At 51.4% G+C, this 7,500-nt stretch overlaps 1 non-coding gene and 1 pseudogene across 1 annotated transcript; both read left to right on the top strand.

Moving 5' to 3' along the window:
• Positions 1 to 5,551: 5,551 nt before the first annotated feature.
• LOC123732299 (uncharacterized) lies at positions 5,552 to 5,715 on the top strand (annotated as a pseudogene).
• Positions 5,716 to 7,163: 1,448 nt separating this feature from the next.
• On the top strand, positions 7,164 to 7,281 carry LOC123732322 (U5 spliceosomal RNA). The gene has a single exon (XR_006763075.1). It is a non-coding gene; the product is annotated as a U5 spliceosomal RNA (small nuclear RNA).
• Positions 7,282 to 7,500: the final 219 nt, after the last annotated feature.

Here is a 7,500-nt window from a genome sequence, read left to right as displayed (position 1 = left end):
CCGACGATGACTGGTGTATTTGCCGGGCATTGAACAAATAGTCGCACTAGGATTAAAGAGCTAGTGACCTAACGACGCATTAGCGACTTTTAAAAAAACACACCCGCCTGTCACCAGGGAAGCGTTGGGTGAGGAGGAGCCAACTTTGCCAAACCGATGAGGTCTGCCGAGGCCCCCGGGCACCGGCGGGTGCAGGGGTCAATTTGTGGGTTATCGCTTCTCGGCCTTCCGGCTAAGATCAAGCTTGGTACTGCGGTGCCCCAAAGCTCGCTTAGCTGGAAGCCGAAGGCCGGAGGGCGGTACAAAGTTTTGTTATTTTGGTTATTGGAAAATCTCGGCCGTTTTTGTTTTTTGGGCTTGTTTTATTATAATTTTTTTCTTTCTCTCCCTTTTCTGGAAGAGAGAGAGTGGAGAGGAGTTGAGTGCGTCATCTTCATTGCGGAGATGGCGCAAAATTCAACCAGTAGGCCGGTCCCAGGCGTCGGGCTGGCGAATACCCTTAGATTCTCATGGAAAGAGAAAGAGATGGAGCCTTTTGGACGTGAGACATTCGGAAGGACCATCTTGATTGGAGTGCTGAAGCTGACAGTCAAGGATGTCTTTTGCCTACAAGGCAATTCTTTGGAGGGAGTTTTTGACGTCGCTTACACGGAGAGTAAACATGACGAGATCCTTAAGAAGGTGAAAGCAGTGGAGATACAAGGCCGATGGGCCATTACGAGGTCAAGAGTTTGGCGAAAAACAATTTTCGAATTGTAACGGTGAACATGTACAACCCCTATGTTAAGGATGAGGAGGTGAGGGCCTTTCTGGGGAGATTTATGGATAATGTCTCCTCAGTAAGGCACCTCAAGGATTCGTTGGGGTTTTGGAACGGAAGGAGGGGTTTTCAGGCCCTCCTCAGAGAAGACCCTAAGGGGATGGGTGGGTACCTTCATCCCCAGCTATGTTCTCCCTGGGGGGCTGACAGGGGGACATTGTATTATGCACGTCAGCCCCGTTTTGCAGACGTTGTATGGCCTATGGGCACATCCTGGCCTCGTGCAGCACTAGAAAGTGCAGATTTTGTGGATCGGGGCGCACGAGGCCAAGGATTGTGACGAGCCGAAGGCTTGCCACGGGTGTGGCTCTACAGCACACCTGTGGCGTGATTGCCCGGCTCGTCAGCGGTCATACGCGGCTGCAGCTGGAGGAGAACAGGAGCGGGGGATGGGGGAAGAAGAGGAAGGGGAGAAGAAAAAGAGGAAAAGGCCGGGAACACAGCCCCAGAGGGGATGGACAAACGGAAGGAGGAGGAGAAAGAGGTGACCGCAGGCGGCGAGGGGGACAGAGAAAGAAAGGAAGAGGAAGGACCGGAAGGAGAAGAGGTAGAAGGAAGCAAAGGAATGGAGGAACAAGAGAGAGCAACAGTGGAGGAGGTGCCGGTGGCAGGGACTGTGGAGGGGGAGGAGGGGGAGAGGGGGTAAGAGAGTGGGGGGACAGTATGGCGAGCTCCCTCGTAGAAGAGATGAGGGTAATGGTGGAGGAGCTAGCGGGGAGGGAGGGTGGTGTCTCCCGCTGCCTCCGACACTGAAGAAGAAAGGGAAGAGGAGGAGCGGCTGGACAGGCTGTGGGGGGAGGAGGGGGCAAGCGAGTGATGGGGGAGGGAAGAACGCCCTTGTCCTCCCTGTTTTCCTCAGCCCCTCAGCATCTGGTGGAGGAAGACTCCCAGGGCGTTGCGCTGGGCTGGGTGTCTGAGGGGGATCTCAACTCCTGCTTGGGGAGTTGGGGTCCCCTGCTCTCGACCTCAGTTCAGCAGCCTACAGGGAGAGAGGAACGGAGGGTGTTTGTGGGGAACCCAGGATGCAGGGCACTCCAAGGCCTAACACCATGCCTGCATCCTGGGTTGAGAGATGAAGGAGGACGGGGGGCGTCAGGAGAGAAGACGTCCCCGCCGGATGAGCTGAAGCAGGGGAGCATCGGGTGAGTCTCCTGTTTTTTGTTATTTTGGGTTAAATTGGTTGAATTGAGGGGTTGTTTTATTTATAATTACACATTCTGTAAATTTTTTTAGTTTAAATGTAAGGGGTTTGAGGGACTTTGTTAAGAGGAGGGCGGTTTTTGTTTTTGGAAGGGGTGGGTTTTGATGTTTGTTTTTTACAGGAGGTTCACCTGAGGGATGGAGGGGATGTCATCAGGTTTAGTAGGGAGTGGGATAAGGGGGAGTCAGTTTGGGGTATAGGTGGGGTCCATTCAACGGGGGTGGGGATTTTGTTTGGGAATAGGGAGGTGAAGGTAGAGGACAGTTTTGTTGTTATGCAGGGGAGGGTTTTGGGGGTAGATATCACGTTAAGGGATTATAAATATAGATTAGTGGTGGTGTAGGGCCACAGGTGGCGGCAGACAGGAGGAGATGGTGGACTGTCTGGCGCCCTGTGTGTCACAAATAGGCACTTGGTGATAGGTGGGGATTTTAACATAGATTTAGGGTTAGTGGGGATAGTAGTGCAGGCGCCATCACCGGGCTAATGGCTTGCCATGGTCTGGTTGATGGAGGCCTGCACACTACTCCGACAATGGCTGGTCCCACATGGCGCAACTCTCGGGGGTTGCGCGGAGGCTCGATTATATTTTTCTATCTAGGTCTTTGGGTCAGTTGTCTGGCGGCTGTTGCCTGTGTTCTTCTCAGATCACGACGGGTGCTCCTGCAGGTGGGGCCGCCAGTCTGCCTCTTCGGTAGGGGGTACTGGAAATTAGATCGGGATGTGCTGGAGGAGCAAGCTTTCGTTGACGCCTTTTTGGTTTCTTTCGGGGCTTGAAGGCCTCCGGTCCATGTGCGAGGGGTGTTAGAGTGGTGGGATTTAGTTAAGGTAAGGATTAGGGCTTTTATAATAGGATATTGTAGGAGGACAAAAAGGGAGGAAAGGAGGGAGGTGGATCGTATCCAAAGGTTGATTGAACTCGAGTACGAGGCAGGCAACCTCGGCGGGTCAATTGACTGGGAGAGATACACAGCCCTGAAGGCGCAGCTCAGGGAGCTGCAGGAGCGGAATGCTCGAGTTTTCCTGGAGCGTGCGCATAATGGCTTTCTAGAACATAATGAGACTTGTTCCGCTATGTTCTTTAAGTCAGTTAGGGCCAGACAGAGTAGGAAGATAATGCATGGGGTGAGGGAAGAAGATGGTAGTATAGTGAGAAAACCGGAGGAAATGGTCTGGGTGACAACTGATCATTTCCGAGGTTTATTTAAGGAAAAGGAAATAGATGTAGAGCAGGGAAATGTGTTTTTAGAACACTTGTCCCGGCGATTGCCGGAGGACATTAGAGATGTGATGGAGGCTCAGATCTCCCTCGAAGAGGTTGAGAGTGCTCTCAGGAGGATGGGAAAAGGGAAGGTGCCTGGGATGGATGGGCTGCCGGCCGAGTTTTACCTCAAGTTTTGGGGGATACTTGGACCAGTGGTCCTTGAAGTCTTGAAGGCCATCCTCGAGACGGGGTCCCGGGGGATCAATGGCTGTTGGTGTGCTGTCACTTTACAAGAAGGGGGAAGTAACAGACCTTGGCAACTGGCGGCCGTTGACCATGCTGTGCGTAGACTATAAGCTGATAGCAAAGGTCTTAGCGGACCGGTTACGCACAGCCCTTCCCTACGTCGTCCATGAGGATCAGGCGTGCGGGGTAGAGGGCCGCTCTGTTAGGTGGAACCTACAGTTGATCAGGGACTCCATCGCTTGGGTAGAAGACAGAGGGCTGCCTTTAATGGTAGCAGCGCTTGATCAGGCGAAAGCCTTTGATCGCGTGAATAGATCATTTCTATTCAGGGTGTTAGGTAGATTAGGATTGGGGGAAAAGTTTATAGGATGGATCCGTACTTTATATGTCGGAGCGGGTGCCGGGTCAGCGTAAACAGTCACTTAGGTGATGTTTTTGACCTCTCGTCTGGGGTCAGGCAGGGATGCCCGCTCTCGGCTCTCCTCTTCGTTCTGTACATGGAGCCTCTGGGGGCTGCCATTAGGGCAGACACAGGGTGGAGGGCTTGCTGATCCCTGGAAGTGGCGGTCTCCGTGTCAAGTTGACACAGTACGCCGACACACATCCTTGCTGCTTTGCAAGGACTCGTGCCTGACAAGGTCCCTTGCCATTATTGGGGACTTCACCCGAAGGCGTCGGGGGCGGTTCTTAACCACGCCGAAGTCTTCCGTTAAGTTTTTCGGAAGATGGAGTGGTAGGACGGATGTGCCCGGAGGGTTATCTCTCTGTAACGGGCCCTGAGGATACTCGGGGTCCATTTTGAGACCTCCGGCTCAGCGACGCTGAACTGGAACATGGGCATCGCAGTGGTACAGAAGAAGCTAGCGATGTGGAGGGCTAGGTCGTTGTCCTTTTTAGGCAAGGTCCTGGTTCTCAAGGTGGATGTATTGCCATCTCTATTGTATTTGGCGTACATCTACCCATTGCCGGCTAGTCTGAGGAGGCCTCTAGTGAGGCTGGTGTTTCAGTTCATGTGGGGTGGCAGGTACGAGTGGGTCGCCAGGGCACGCATGCTCTGTCCCATCGGGAGGGAGGTAGGGGGTACCACATCTCCCCCTCAAGCTGGATGCAATTTTTGTTTCTTTTTGTTGACGGAGCTTGCTCAGCCAGTACTACACCCGTCCGGTTACCTCCTGCGGGTGTTCTTCTCGTGATCAGGCGAGAAGCGTAATGGTGTGGTCTAACACGGGTCCTCGGTCGGAACAGCTGCCGTGGCACTTTGGCCATGCGGCCAAGTGGCTGCGTGCACACCCCGAGGTTGAAGTTGCCCGAGTAGGTTTAGACCACAGGCACCTGTACGAGGAGGTCAGACGGGCAGTAAGTCCAGCACCTGTAGGGGCATCCCGGCGGTGGTCTGGGAAGGAGTGTCAGGCGCGGGGTCTGGACAACAGGCTCAAGGACCTGAATTGGTTGAGCCTCCACAAGTGTTTGCCGTGCGCCCACCATGTACCGGCATAGCTTGGCGCTGATCCCCCACCTGCCCAAGACTTTCTTGTGGCAGGGAGGAGACTGTGCGCCATGTCTTTGGGGACTGTGCCATTGCCGAGTAGTATGGGCAAAGGCACGGGTGTTGTTAGGAAGGGTTAGAGGTGATTTTGTATTAACTTGGGCTAGGCTAGAGAGAGGTGTAGGGAGAGCGAGGGGACGGATAGGGATAGGTTTCTGCTCTGGCTTCTCATGAGCCTCTTTAAGAGGGGGCTGTGGGAAGCCAGGCAGAACATGGTCAAGACAGGGAGAGATTGGGGGGTGGAAGGGATAGTGAGGAGGGTGGAAGGAGATTTGAGAGGGAGGATGAAGAGGGAGGAGAGGAAGTGGGGGAGCACGCTGCTCGGGAGAGATGGAAGGGGGGATTAGGGCTGGGGTTATTTTAGAATAGGGATGGGGAGATAGGGAAAGTTAGTATGTAGGATGACGGGGAGGGATGATGCTCCCTGAGTTATTGTTTTGTGGTTTTTGTTTTCTTTATAAATTAAAATACCATTATTAATTGATTTTGAATGAATTATGAGTTTGTAAGAATGAATGGTATTGAGAGTAATAAATTATTTTTTCCAAAAAAAATCTGTTCTTATCAGTTTAATATCTGATACGGCCCCATCGGGGACTAGCATATTAAATGGATTTTTCGAACAGGGAGCGGAAATGGGGCTTGCTCGTCCCCCACGCATCGATCCATTGCAGTACCTCCGGAATGGTGCAACACTTTTCTCCCATTGTCAAGGAAAAAGAAATACACCAAATCTATGTAAAACAGCTAGCAGAAGAAGAGAAGGAATGAAAAAGAAGAATCATCCAAACTGAAACAAGTGCGAAGCCCCCTTCATGGGGGTCCCCGTTTTCCCGCCATTTTACTTAAAAAAAAAAAAAAATACATTGGCCAGGAGTGTGTGTGTGTGTGTGTGTGTGTGTGTGTTTTGAGCCCCCAAAAATACAATCACCACCAGGATTGTTTGTGTGTGTGTGTGTGTGTGTGTGTGTGTGTGTGTGTGTGTGTGTGTGTGTGTGTGTTTTTTGAGCCCCCCAAAAATACAATCACTTCACCAGGATTGTGTGTGTGTGTGTGTGTGTGTGTGTGTTTTGAGCCCCCTAAAAATACAATCACTTCACCAGGATTGTTTGTGTGTGTGTGTGTGTGTGTGTGTGTGTGTGTGTGTGTGTGTGTGTGTGTGTGTGTTTGAGCCCCCAAAAAATACAATCACTTCACCAGGATTGTGTGTGTGTGTGTGTGTGTGTGTGTGTGTGTGTGTGTGTGTGTGTGTGTGTGTGTGTGTGTGTGTGTGTGTGTGTGTGTGTTTTGAGCCCCCAAAAATACAATCACTTCACCAGGATTGTGTGTGTGTGTGTGTGTGTGTGTGTGTGTGTGTGTGTGTGTGTGTGTGTGTGTGTGTTTTTGAGCCCCCAAAAAATGCAATCACTTCACCAGGATTGTGTGTGTGTGTGTGTGTGTGTGTGTGTTTTGAGCCCCCCAAAAATACAATCACCACCAGGATTGTTTGTGTGTGTGTGTGTGTGTGTGTGTGTGTGTGTGTGTGTGTGTGTGTGTGTGTGTGTGTTTTTGAGCCCCCCAAAAATACAATCACTTCACCAGGATTGTGTGTGTGTGTGTGTGTGTGTGTGTGTGTGTGTGTGTGTGTGTGTGTGTGTGTGTGTGTGTGTGTGTGTGTGTGTGTGTGTTTGAGCCCCCCAAAAAAATACAATCACTTCACGAGGATTGTTTGTGTGTGTGTGTGTGTGTGTGTGTGTGTGTGTGTGTGTGTGTGTGTGTGTGTGTGTGTGTGTTTGAGCCCCCAAAAATACAATCACTTCACCAGGATTGTGTGTGTGTGTGTGTGTGTGTGTGTGTGTGTGTGTGTGTGTGTGTGTGTGTGTGTGTGTGTGTGTGTGTGTTTTGAGCCCCCAAAAATACAATCACTTCACCAGGATTGTGTGTGTGTGTTTTTTGAGCCCCCCAAAAATACAATCACTTCACCAGGATTGTCTGTCTGTCTGTCTGTCTGTCTGTCTGTCTGTCTGTCTGTCTGTCTGTCTGTCTGTCTGTCCTGTGACTTTTTACCCACAGCCCTCGAAAACTTGGAAGAGTGGGTTCGGGACCACCCGGGACCCGGCCTAGAGTGCACCGTGTGTGTCTCGGGCCCCGACCTCTGACTTCCATACGACTCTGGTTTCTCTTCATTACGCACAAGCCTTTCGCCTTTTACTAAAGACTTCCGTGGAGAGGAACACTTACGAAGTTCAACGTATTTTTGGAAGGGCTTTGCTTCTGGCAGAGCCCGGTATTTTGTTTCAAGAGAAATTGACAGAGATGACGCCGAGACTTTTTGCTCAGGCGTTTGACTTGAAGTCGCTGACCGACCGGCGTATTTTTTTCCACTCAAAGTAGTCGTCGGGCAATTGAGTTCAAGCCCGACGATGACTGGTGTATTTGCCGGGCATTGAACAAATAGTCGCACTAGGATTAAAGAGCTAGTGACCTAACGACGCATTAGCGAC

This window comes from Salmo salar, unplaced genomic scaffold (assembly GCF_905237065.1).
Source record: "Salmo salar unplaced genomic scaffold, Ssal_v3.1, whole genome shotgun sequence".
In the NCBI taxonomy this organism is placed as follows: Eukaryota; Metazoa; Chordata; class Actinopteri; order Salmoniformes; family Salmonidae; genus Salmo; species Salmo salar.
This window is presented reverse-complemented; position numbering and strand designations above follow the sequence as displayed.